Here is a 13467-nt window from a genome sequence, read left to right on the forward strand (position 1 = left end):
ATCAGATTGACAGGAAAAATAAATGTGATTCAGAGCCAATCATATTCCATTTAGTGATGTGTGCTCAGCCTTGTTATATCAGCAAAGGCAGCAGGAAATGCAAATCCTGAAGAGTTTTGATAGAGTGAAGAAGGAGAAAGTGTTGCCAGTGACAGAAGGGTCAGTAACCAGAGGAAACACATTTAAAGTAATTGACAAAAGAATTCGAGTTGTGTTGAGGAGATTTTTTTTTCAGCAGTGTGTTGTTCTGGTCTGGAATGCAATCCTGAAAGGAAGCAGATTCAATGTTAACTCTAAATGGAATTGGATATATACCTGACATGGAAAATCTAACAGGGCAATGGGGGAAAGGACAGGAGTGTGGGATGTGGGATTAATAGAATAGCTCTGTTCAATATCCGGCATATACACAGTAATAAGTTCAGTGCTTGGACCTCAGATATTTTCACTCTATCAATGGCAGAGAAGGCTGGAGGAACCATGTGGCTGCTCCTCACGTTCTTCCCCGTGTCCAGGATAAAGTGTAACAAGACACTGATTTCCAGATGGCCAAAACAAATGCAACGCACATCTTTTGTGGAAACATCACATTTAAAGTGAGAAACTAATCAAAAGGCACAAACGGGGATTGAACCCGTGATCTTCAGTCGACGAGACTGATACCTTACCACTTGGCCACCATGCCTTTTGTTAATGAGCACCTGAGGCTCCAGAGGAGGATTTGTGATTCTTTTTCAATTTGGTTGAAACAGCATCGAGAAACATGCACAGAAATAAAGAGGGATTGTGGAATGGGGAACAGATCAGCCTCATTTACATCATCAGCATCATGAAATCTTCATTGAGACCTTCCATTCCCATCCTCAGCTTTTCTCACATCTGTACAATAATATAAGAGTGGACATTGGGTTGTTACTGGGCAGATTATATAAATAGACTATGTGCATCATCACAGGAAGTGATGTAATATAATCTGGACGGCACCTCATGGAGAGTTGCAGATGAAACCTTCAATGCAAGATGTGTAGAGTAAACTCAGGTTATTTTAACCGTCAGATTCTTATAAATTCTGTACTACGCCTTGACAGATATCAGAATATTATATGGGGGCCACAGTAAACCAAAGCGAAGATGGAGAAATCTTTGCTTGTACCTTTGAAAAGGTCACTGCACTGAACCAAGCCGACGAGTGGCCGAGTTGGTTCCAGAGGTTTGCAAGGTATCGTACTGCATTGGGTCGCGTGCAGAAGCCAGACATGGAGCAGGTCAGTACACTATTGTCTGCAATGAAGGGAGTGTGCAGGCAACATCCTCATGAAGAACAGAAGGCAACATGTGAAGAAGTTATTAAGGCACTCAAGACCTATTTTAATTGAGGAAAAAAATGTCATCGTGGAGCCAAAGTTGAAACGCTGCATTTGCTGACAACGCAACCACCAGGTGACGCTGTACTAGCACATGCGCAAATGCAGCCTCTTCCACTGAAACGTCACTGTCTGTGACATTCAGGCAGCTGCCAGGATTAAAGATGGAGCTACTCAATTTATCACAGAAAACAACTTCGACCCAAAAATCCCCTCAAAGGTTGCCATCGCCGCCTCCGTCCCACCCCCAACAGTCCCCCGCTCCTTCTTGTGCATTCGCCAGTTATATGGTACCAAGTCATCTTAATTCACCTAAAGTGAATTATTTTCGGAGCAGTGACTGTCGTTTCATAAGCAAATATGGCACATATCTACACAATGGACATGTTTTGGTTGATACTCGGAGAACGTTGCGCTGTTTGAAGTCTCATCAGAAGAACAGCACCTCTGACAGTGCTGCACACCCTCTGTAATTCAGTGAGGTTTCATAGAGTCATAGAGTTATACAGCACAGAAACAGGCCCTTCGGTCATCATGTCCATGCCAGCCATCAAGTACCTATCTATTCTAATTCCATTTTCCAGCACGTGGCCGTAGCCTTGTATTCTGTGGCGTTTTGAGTGCTCATCTAGATACTTCTTAAATGTTGTGAGGGTTCCTGCCTCTACCACTCCTTCAGGCAGTGTGTTCCAGATTCCAACCACCCTCGAATTGAAACATTTTTTCCACAAATCCCCGCTAAACAGTGCCATCCCATTCTCCGGACGATCATTCCCCGCTTCCCCCCATCCCACTCTCTGACTGCTCACTCCCCGCTTCACTCACCACCACCCCCATCCTGCTCTCTGGCCGCTCACACTCCAGGCCATGGGCTCTGCCGCTTCCCTCCTCTCGGCCACTCGCTCCAACATTGTCCCATCACATCTCGAGGCTCGCCTTGCTTTATCGGGTGGTGCGGTGAAGAATGATCGAATGTTGGAGCGAGAGACCGAGAGGAGGGAAGCAGCATGGCTTAGAGCTACTGTCCGGAGGGACGTGGGGGGGAAGCGGGGCGTGAGTGGACGGAGAGAGGGCAGTGCGAGGGTGGGGGGGGGTAGCAAGCGGCCGGAGGGCGGGGGAGCAGGGTAGCGAGGAGCGGGCAGCGAGCGGCCTGGAGTGAGTGGCTGAAAGGGGGGAGAGAGTTTTCCCGCGCATGCGCCACTTCGTCCTGGAAGACGTAGGCTGAGCATGCGCAGCATCTCAGAGCGCAGGAGACTGTTTGTGCATGTGCCAGCTTGGAGCGCTCTGATGACGTCGGCTGGCTGCTGCATTGTCAGGAATCACTTTGAATTTAATAAGCGTACAAAACAGAAAGGGGAGAGTATTCATTCATTTATCAATGACTTGTCCAAACTCACGGATGTTTGTGAATACGGCAACATAAGAGAAGAGCTGAATGGAGACAGGATTGTGTTCGGGGTATTAGACAACACCCTTTCAGATCATCTACAGTCCAGGGCTGATCTCACATCAACGAAAGAGTTTCAATTGAGCAGACAAACAGAGGTTAGAAAGTTTAACCAATCCGTTGTTCGAGGGGACAGGGAGAGTCTGATCTCGAGAGTTGCAGACTCAATTGAATTTGTTAAGAAAACAAAAGGAAAAATTAGTGGTAAAAGACAAGAAAGACGGGAAGAGCATCTAGTGGTAGCTGCAACCAATTGCAGTAGGTGTGGCCGAGAGAGACACAAGTGGGAAAACTGCCTCGCCAAAGAAGCTGAGTGTTTTTCCTGCAGAAAGATGGGACACGTTCAGTCAGTGTGTGGCAGTAAAATCCCAGCACTGAATATAATTAAAGGGAAATCCCCAGACAGCAAAAACATTAATGAAGTACAGGATATCCAAAGTGTGGGAATACATTTTTTAGGTGAAATCCAGGAAATAAAATGAGAGTTGCTGGACGACAGAAATTCTGAAATATTTTAAGATAGAGGTAGATAGATTCTTGAGAAACAAGGGGTTGAAAGGTTATCGGGGGCAGGTGGGAATGTGGAGTTGAGGTTGCAATCAGATCAGCCATGATCTTATTGAATGGTGGAGCAGGCTCGAGGGGCCGAGTGGTCTACTCCTGCTCCTAATTGGTATGTTTGTATGTAAGAAAACATGTTCTAGATACAATGAGAACTATCATTTGTTTGGAAATGGATTTGAGCCCTTTTATCAAAAGGTTATAGAGCTTTAATTTTTCTACAATTAACAGGCAAATCCTTGTGGAGTTGAGATTGACAGAAACAATGGGCTGGATTCTATAGAGCCCTCGACGTCGAGATCTGTGGTGGGGGTGGGGTGGGGGCCGCCTGAAGATGGCCCCGGATGATACCCGCCACGGACCTCAACGCCGGCAGGGCCTGGCTCGATATTGCCGGCGACGGCGAGGCCTTGTGGGGGACCTCCACCGCTCGGCAACGGGACCACGAACCTGCATTAATTATTATCCCATCACTTCCTGATGTTCCAGCTGCGATCTTCAGCCCAGTGGCCGGCACTGCCGTGCCTTCAGAGCCCCACCCGGGCAAATGAGGTGCAACACTGGTGGGGAGGGGGGAGAAGGTAAGTTTCTCAGAGTGGGGGTGGGGGGACGGAGTCAAATTAATGTCATGGGTGTAGGGGATGGTGGGAAGGGTTATAGTTTACAGTTTGTGCAGTTTTGGGCGGAAGGTCAGATGGTAAAGGTAGGTTTTGGGAGGGAAGGGCAAATAATTAATTTAACTGTTATTGGGGGGAATGGGAGAGAGGCAAAAGCAATGTATTTATTTCATTTAATTTAATCTTCCTTTAAATATTTTCCAAAAGGACTAACAGCCCTTTAAAAATGGCTGACACTCCAGTACAGTACTGAGCCAGTGCTGCACTATCAGAAATGCTGTTTTTCAGGTGAGACAGAAAACTGAGGATCCCTCTGCCCTCTCACGTGGATGTTAAAGGTACCATGGCACTATTTCAGAGAATAGAAGGGGAATTATTTCTGGGATGCTGGTCATTGTTTAACCCAGAATTAGCATCACTTCAAAACAGATTATCTCGTTTTTATCACGTTGTTGCTTCTGGGAGCTTGCTGTGCGCACATTGGCCACCATGTTTCCTACATGACGACAGTGACTACACTTGGAAAGTCCTTCATTGGCTGTAAAAGGCTCTGCAATGTCCTGTAGTCGTGAAATGCAAGTCTTGCTTTTTCCATTGTTATCAGTGTCATTGTGATCAAAAGATAGGATTCGTGAACACAAAGTTTGAATCAATTTTGATTAAAATAATGTAAAAGCATCTATATTCTTGCACTGTACTTAATAATCTCCATCTTCCTATCCTTACAGAGTGCAATGTCATCGACCCTGAAATTGATTCCACAATCTCATAGAATCTTAGACTCATAGAAAGTTTAAGGCACAGAAAGAGGCCACTTGGCCCTCAGACAATTTCAGCCCAGTTCTGATGAAAGGTCACAGACCACAAACGTTAACTCTGTTTCTCTCTCCACAGATGCTGCCAGACCTGCTGAGTATTTCCAGCATTTTCTGTTTTTATTTCAGATTTCCAGCATCTGCAGTATTTTGCTTCTGTGTGAATTTGAAAGTTAAAACTGACCCAACTGTCTACAATTCACACTGGGGTCTCCCATGAAATGATTCTGTATAATATTGATATAATGAATACAGATTCCGACACAGAGCTTCCTGTGGGGAATTGGGGATATGAAAACCAGCAGACTCTGCAGGGATTTCCACTGGGAGCACAAATTCACAAAATCTACCTTTTATATATCGATTCATTTTGATTGTCCTTCTGGAAAATTATTTTGCAACAATTTAAACATCAACCCACAGCTCCATGACTGGGCCAATGATGAGGTCATCCTCTGACAGGTCATGTGACAGCTGGAGCCACAAGACATCAGAACCAGATTTGTGACTGGATTAAAACCCGGAATCCTGTCCCAATGGCTTTTCAAATAAAGCTGTTGCTGTTTGAAAACACAGCAGTTAAACTTTCTGCCTGACCATGAGGGGAGCTAGGGAGAAATTTACAAAACTCAATCCTTCAACAAAATAGTTCAAAAATCATTCATATCGAAATCATGTGAGGATTCATATGCAGTAGAGAAACAAGCAGAATACAGAAAGTACAGAGGAGAGCCTGAAAAAGGAAATGAGATCAGCAAGAGAATGTATGAGAAAAGATTAGCAGGTCACATAACTGGGAACACTGAAGTCTTTTACCAACATATGGACAGTCAATGAAAGGGTGGGTCAATTAGGAGATCCTATGGAGGCAGAGGGTGTGGCTGAGGCACTAATTAAGTATCACAAAATAAGCGGATGCTGCAAATGTCACAGTAAAGGAGGAGGAAGTGAAGAAATTGGACAGGATGAAAATAGATAAAGAGGAGACAATTACAAGGTTGGCAGCACTCACAGTAGAAAAGTCACCCAGTTTGAATGGGCTGCATCCTGGGTTGCTGAGGGAAGTAAGGGTGGAAATATCAGAGACTCGAACCACAATCTTTCAATCCTCCTTGAATATGGGAATGTTGCCAGAGGACTGGAGGATGCAGGTAAGCTTGGGTAGTTCGATCTTAGTTTAATTTGACCATTTTTATAATGTATCCATTGTAATAACTAACAAGGTCAAGAAAGCCATTTTATAATTAACACATGACCAAAGGAGCCATTTTGTGTTCAGTACTAATGTGCCGTGCAGAGGACACTATTTGTGCTTAAACATTAGCACAACACGGGAAGAAACGGTTACCGATTATAAGCTCTCACTCAATTGGTGCAGAGTATGAGCACCAGGGGTTACTTCTGACAGTTGAAGAGATCATCGCATCTCATTGGATAGCTACCACCCACTCCAAGCTGGGCAGCCCCCAGTCAGTTAGGTGCTGTGAAGCCACGACCTGCTTGCTTCAATGGGTGCTTGGAGCTTAGAGAGTCATCTCTCAACAGGCGGATCGATAATCAATGCACCAAGAAAAACAAGCTCAACAAAGAAGACACCAGTCCTTTGCATCACAAGCTGGAATGTAAGGACCATGTGTCCTGGCCTTACTGACACCCTTCTGCAGGTTGATGACACACACAAGACAGCTGTGATCGACGAGGAACTCACAAGGCTCAATGTGGACATTGCTGAGCTGCAAGAAACTAGACTCGTTCAAAGTGGATCCCTCAAAGAGAAACACTACACCTTCTTCTGGCAGGGGAAAGCCCAAGAGGCAACTCGTGAGCATGGAGTGGTTTTCACAGTAAAAAACACGCCACTTGAGATGAGTGAACAACCCACAGTAGGCTCAGAGAGACTTCTTACTCTTCACTTGTCAACAAGCGTGGGCCCAGTTAATCTCATGGGCATCTATGTCCCGACACTCACCTCCACCCCAGATGTCAAGGATCAATTCTATGTGACACTTGATACTGCCATCAGTAGAATTCCCAGCACTGAGGGACTGTACCTTCTAGGAGACTTCAATGCAAGCTTGGGTACTGACTACAGCTTGGCCAACGAGCATAGAGCACCAGGGGATTGGCAAGATGAATGAAAATGGACAGAGGTTGCTGGAGCTATGCTGTCACCATGGATTCTGTGTGATGAACAGCTACTTCCAGGTCAAGCTGTGCCACAGGGTGTCCTGGAGACATCTGAGATCACACCACTGGCATCAGCTAGACCTTATCATCACCAGACATACCACCCTCAGCAGTGTCCTCATCACTCACAGCTATCACAGTGCTGACTGTGACACTGACCACTCCCTGGTGTGTAACAAGGTCAGGCTTCAGCCAAGGAAGCCTCATCCATCCAAGAAGAACGTCGTCCTCAGATCAACACTTGACGAACCACTGATCCAGAAAGGACCCAGGAGTTCCTCAACATCCTCGATCAGGCTCTTTCAGACAACAATGCTCAAGGTCTCAGTGCGGTGTCAAAGTGGAATCATCTGTTAACAAGCAGATGGAAAGGTGAGTGGAGCATTACCTTAAACTCTACATAACGGAGAATATTGTCATTGAAGTGGCTCTCAGTGCCATTCCAGACTTCCCTGTCATGGAGGAGCTGGACAGTGACCCCACCATAGTGGAGCTCAACAAAGCCATTGACCATCTTGCCAGTGGTAAAGCCCCTGGAAATGATGGTATTCCACCTGGAATCATCAAAAGTGGAAAAGCGGCTCTACTGCAGCATCTCCATGAACTTCTGTGTCTCTGTTGGAAGGAAAGATCTGCACCTCAAAACATGCGTGATGCAAACATTGTCACCTTGTACAACAATAAGGGGGAATCGCAGTGACTGCAGCAAATAGCGAGGCATCTCCTTGCTCGGTATTGTGGGGAAGGTCTTTGCTCGCATTGCTCAGACCAGATTGCAGACCCTGGCATCACACATCTATCCTGAGTCTCAGTGCAGCTTCAGAGCTGGTAGATCGACAGTCGACATGATTGTCTCACTTCGGCAGTTACAGGACAAGTACTGTGAACAGTACAGACCACTCTACATTGTCTTTACATATGAACATACGAATTAGGAGCAGGAGTGGGCCACTCGTCCCTTCGAGCCTGCTTCACCATTCAATAAGCTCATGGCTGAACTGATTACTCCACATTTCCATCTACCTCCGATAACCTTTCACCCCCTTGCAGATAAAGAATCCATCCATCTCTCCCTTAAAAATATTCAAAGACTCTGCTTCCACCGCCTTTTGAGGAAGACAATTCCAAGGACTCACGACCCTCTGAGGGGGAAAATTGCTCCTCATCTCTGTCTTAAATGGGTGACCCCTTATTTTTAAACAGTGACCCCTAGCTCTAGATTCTCCCACAAGGGGAAACATCCTTTCCACATCCACCCTGTCAAAACCCCTCAGGATCTTGTATGTTTCAATCATGTCGCCTCTTTCTCTTCTAAACTCTAGTGGATGCGAACCTAGCCTGTCCAATCTTTCCTCGTAAGACAGCCCACCCATTCCATGTATTAGTCTAGTAAACCTTCTCTGTACTACCTCCAATGTATTTACATCCTTCCATAAATAAGGAGACCAGTACTGTACTCAGTATTGCAGAAGAGGTCTCACCAATGCCCTATATAGCTGAAGCATAACCTCCCTACTATTGTATTCAATTCCCCTGGCGAGAAATGATAACATTCTATTAGCTTTCCTAATTACGTGCTGTATCTGCAGACTAACCTTTTGCGATTCGTGCACTAGGACACCCAGATCCCTCTGCATCTCAGATCTCTGCAATCTCTCACCATTTAGATAATATGCTTTTTTATTATTCCTGCCAAAGTGGACAATTTCCCACTTTCCCACATTATACTCCATTTGCCAGGTCTTTGCCCAGTCACTTAACCTATCTATATCCCATTGTAGCCCCCTTATGTCCTCTTCACAACCTACTTTCCGACCTATCTTTGTCATCAGCAAATTTAGCAACCATACTTTTGGTCGCTTCATCAAAGTCATTTCGAGAATTGTAGAAGGTCGAGGCCCCAGCACAGATCCCTGTGGACCACTCGTTACTTCTTGCCAACCAGAAAATGACCCATTTATGCTGACTCTCTGTTTCCTGTTCGCTAGCCAATCTTCTATCCATGCCAATATGTTACCCCTGACACCATGAGCTTTTATTTTCTGCAATAACCTTTGCTATGTCACCTTATCCTTCTGGAAATCGAAGTATAATACATCCACCGGTTCCCCTTTATCCACAGCACATGTAACTCCCTCAAAGAACTCCAATAAATTGGTTAAACATGATTTCCCTTTCACAAAACCATGTTGACTCTGCCTGGTTACCTTAATGTTTTCTAAATGCCCTGCTATAACATCTTCAGTAATCGCTCCTAACATTTTCCCTCAGACAGATGTTAAGCTAACCGGCCTGTCGTTTCCTGCTTTCTGTCTCCCTCCCTTTTTGAATAACAAAGTAATTCATGACAACGCTACTTCATCGGAGAACGTCATCAGGATGCGCCGCGTTCCGCACATGCGCAGACGGTTTCATGCCCGTTGCGCATGCGCTGCGGTCCAACCTGCCGGTCAGGTTGTGCGCATGCGCAGATGACGTCATCGCGTTATTTCGTCAACCTCCCGACGCGCCAGTTTGGCCTCTGCGCATGCGTCAAAGCTTCGGCGCGGCTTTTTGAAAGTGGAAGGAGCGGAGGTTTCGTCGGGCATCTTATCTGAATTATTTATTCGTTTTGGAGACATGCTTCATTTTTATTTGACACAGGAGATTGTTCCAAGGTAAGTTGCTCTGCCTTTGTAAGTTGCTCTGAAAACATTTCCATTGTCTGGGCCACCGCATGTTCTCCAGTCCCTGTTGTGAGTTGCTCTGAAAACATTTCCATTGTCTGGGCCACCGCATGTTCTCCAGTCCCTGTTGTGAGTTGCTCTGAAAACATTTCCATTGTCTGGGCCACCGCATGTTCACCAGCCCTTGTTGTGAGTTGCTCTGAAAACATTTCCATTGTCTGGGCCACCGCAGGTAGCAGGATGAAGGCACAGTGACTGTGATTTCTGGCGCCAAACAGTACACACTGCAGATACATGATGGCCAGGCTACCTGCAGCTGCATCTTCTCCATTCAGATTTTGTTGCCCTGCAAACGTGCTGTTGTTGTGCAGAGGCATCTGGGTCTGCCTTTGGACAGGCTCGCCCCCAATTGTCGCTGGCGTGCATCTCAGACACCAACGACGACAGGCATGGCTGCTGCCATTGTGATTACAGAGGAACAGCCAAGGCCCCTCAGCCACAATGAAAAATACCGCTTGCTTTCAGATCAATTGTACCAGCTGCAACAGGCCGTTCTGCAGAGTGGAACGGCAGCATTCATGAGGAGACTGGACTGGCTGCGGCAACAGTCTCTCCGCTGGCAGCAAGGACTGGCTGATGAGATGGAGCCATTTACTATGCCCAACAATTGCCCGGAAGCACCTTCGGATGGAGGTGGCCGCGCGCTGGACATCAGTCACGTGTCACAAACCCTGGATCCTGAGCGTCTCACCCCCTGGCCTAATGATCTGATGGACCATACATGTGCCTACCTGTCCAAATCTCCACTTCCCCTACCTGCGGTACCCTCTCCTTGCTGCTCAGTTACACAGTCACCTGCTCCTACACCCATCAGGGCAGTGCACATGGACACACAGTTACCTGCTCCTACACCCATCAGGGCAGTGCACATGGGCACACAGTTACCTGCTCCTACACCCATCAGGGCAGTGCTCATGGACACACAGCCACCTGTTACCCCATCCGACGTTGAAACAACCATGCAGAGCCTTGTGAGACTCCGCAATTGCCAGTTGCTGCCTGTCAAGCAGAGAGGGCGTCCAAAGGGGTCAAGCACTTGGGGAACATTCAGCAAGAAGAGACTGAGCACTAAAAGAAACAAGCATGCCGTGTCCAGTGGTAGCAGAAATGTGAATGCTCTTGCTGTGAACACAACTGGTGATAGTCGTAGGCAGGATTAAATGGGAATGGATGGAAAGACGCACGAGTAACATAACCACTGGCAGGGAACTGCTGGGCTAAATGGCCAGCTTTATGTTCATAGCCCAAAAGAAATGTGCTTCTTTTCCAGCACCCTCACATCATTCATGTTTTCCCTGAGAGCAGCATTGAGCCATCACGAGATAGGGGCAGTAACATCATCCTGCCTCCGACAGCTGAGGTGGGTACTAATTGATTCATTGGCGGTGTTATCAGTACATGCCTTTACCGCAGAACACAAAGCATGCTCAACAGTAATTTCATTGGAGGGAGGGAAGCTCTGACACTGATGTTCTTTCCTTATTTTCTTTCATGTAAAACGTGCCCTTGAGAAAACAATCCTTGACATTTAAGGACGGCATTCAAGCAAAGGAGGCAGTGCGGGAGAGGACGCAAGGATGTGCTGATTCCTGCATCTGAGGTGGGTAATAAGTGCTTCATTGGCGACGTTATCAATTGGTGCCTTCACTGCAGAACTTAAAAAGGTGTGCACAACAGTAATTTCAGTGGATGGAGGGAGGCAAGCTCTGACTCTGATTTGCTTTATTTCTTTTCATGTAAAACATGCCGTCGAGAAAACAATCCTTGAGACTTAAGGTCAGCATTCAAGCAACGAAGGCAACTAGATCATGCTGCGGAGCTCATCACGATGTGGAAAGGAACATTGCATTTATGGATGAATTGGGAATGCACATTGGGATGCACTTGGGGAACATTCACCAAGAATAGACTGAGCTCAGACTCTTGTGACTTTGCCTTCTTCACATGGACAATACAGTAGTGGAATAGAGAGCCAAGCTTTTATTCACCACAAGGCTCTCCAGGAACAATCTCTTCAGCTGTGCATAGCAGAGAATCAGCCTGTCTAACGGGAATGCTGGACACAACACTCATGTATCCATGCACAGCAGTTCCTCGGATACTTAATGAACTTAATAAAACTTTTCAATAATTAAACCCAGAATTGTTGAGGTTTTGTTTTGCATGCTATTTCCCCGACTTTGCAACTGCACTTCAGATATTCAACTATGGTGGGGGGGGGCAGAGGGAGGGGTGTTTGAAGAGGGAGAGTGCGGGGAGGGGTGGGGAGAGGGAGCATGCAAAATGCAGGGACCAAACAGTTGCAATGCCTGAAGTACTGAGGAGAAGTAGAGAAAGCAACTGGGTAGGGGAGAAAGCAACTGGATTGGGCATCCGCAGCTGGAGGGAACGGCTGAATGGAGAGGGCCGGAAGCGAGAGGCCGTAGAGAGCCGCGGGGAGCGAGCGTGCGAAGACCTTGGTGTCACCGGGTCCAGGGACTGGCCAGTAAGTCTTTTGCTGCACTCCTCTTCCGTTCCGCTGCTCCCCCCCCACTCTCTCCCCTTCCTCCCTCTCCCCCCAGCTCTCCCCCTCCCCCCTTCCTTACCCCTCCCTCTCCCTCATTCTCCCCCCTCCCTCTTTCTCCCCCCTCCCTCTTTCTCCCCCTCCCTCTCCCTCCCCCCTCCCTCTCCCTCTTTCTCCCCCTCTCCCCTCCCTCTTTCTCCCCCTCCCCCCTCCCTCTTTCTCCCCCTCCCCCCTCCCTCTTTCTCCCCCTTCCCCCTCCCTCTTTCTCCCCCTTCCCCCTCCCTCTTTCTCCCCCTTCCCCCCTCCCTCTTTCTCCCCCCTCCCTCTCCCTCTTTCTCCTCCCCCCCCTCCCCGGCACCGCTGCCGCTGGTCTCCCAGCGCTGCTCTCCCCGGCCCCCGCGCTGATCTCCCCGGCCCCCGCGCTGCTCTCCACGGCCCCCGCGCTGCCTTTCCCGGCCCCCGCGCTGCCTTTCCCGGCCCCCGCGCTGATCTCCACGGCCCCCGCGCTGATCTCCCCGGCCCCCGCGCTGATCTCCCCGGTCCCCGCGCTGATCTCCCCGGCCCCCGCGCTGATCTGCCCGGTCCCCGCGCTGATCTCCCCGGCCCCCGCGCTGATCTCCCCGGCCCCCGCGCTGCTCTCCACGGCCCCCGCGCTGATCTCCCCGGCCCCCGCGCTGATCTCCCCGGCCCCCGCGCTGATCTCCCCGGCCCGCTCCACTCTCTCACTCCGGCCATTGTATTCTGCCACGTGTTTGTTAGGTTTCATCTCTGTGATTTTTTGAATAGCGCCATCTTTAGTCCTGGCAGCTGCAACAGTCGCAGGCTGTGACGTTTTCGTGGCACATGCTGTATCTGCGCATGTGCCAAAACAGCGCCACCTACCGATCGCGTTGTCAACAATTGCGGTCTTTGAATAAATGAATTACATTCGCTACTTTCCAATCTAACAGAACCTTCCCGAAGCGAGGGAATTTTGGAAAATTAAACCAGCGCATCAACTATCTCACTAGCCACTTCAGGACCTGGCGACTTGTCAGCCCGTAGCTCCAACAATTTGTTTAGTCCCACTTCCCTGGTGATTGTAATTTTCTTGAGTTCCTCCCTCCCTTCCATTTCCTGACTTGCAGCTAATACTGGGATGTTATTTGTATCCTCAATAGTGAAGACCAATCCAAAGTATCTGTTCAATTCATCTGCCATCTCTTAATTATCCATTATTAATTCCCCAGACACACTTTCCATAGGAC

The 13467-nt window shown here is 48.0% G+C and overlaps 1 non-coding gene across 1 annotated transcript; it reads right to left on the reverse strand.

Moving 5' to 3' along the window:
* Positions 1-613: 613 nt before the first annotated feature.
* Positions 614-685, reverse strand: trnat-cgu (transfer RNA threonine (anticodon CGU)). Its single transcript has one exon. It is a non-coding gene; the product is annotated as a tRNA-Thr (tRNA).
* Positions 686-13467: the final 12782 nt, after the last annotated feature.

The sequence above is a fragment of the Heterodontus francisci genome, unplaced genomic scaffold (genome assembly GCF_036365525.1).
Source record: "Heterodontus francisci isolate sHetFra1 unplaced genomic scaffold, sHetFra1.hap1 HAP1_SCAFFOLD_61, whole genome shotgun sequence".
Classification (NCBI taxonomy): domain Eukaryota; kingdom Metazoa; phylum Chordata; class Chondrichthyes; order Heterodontiformes; family Heterodontidae; genus Heterodontus; species Heterodontus francisci.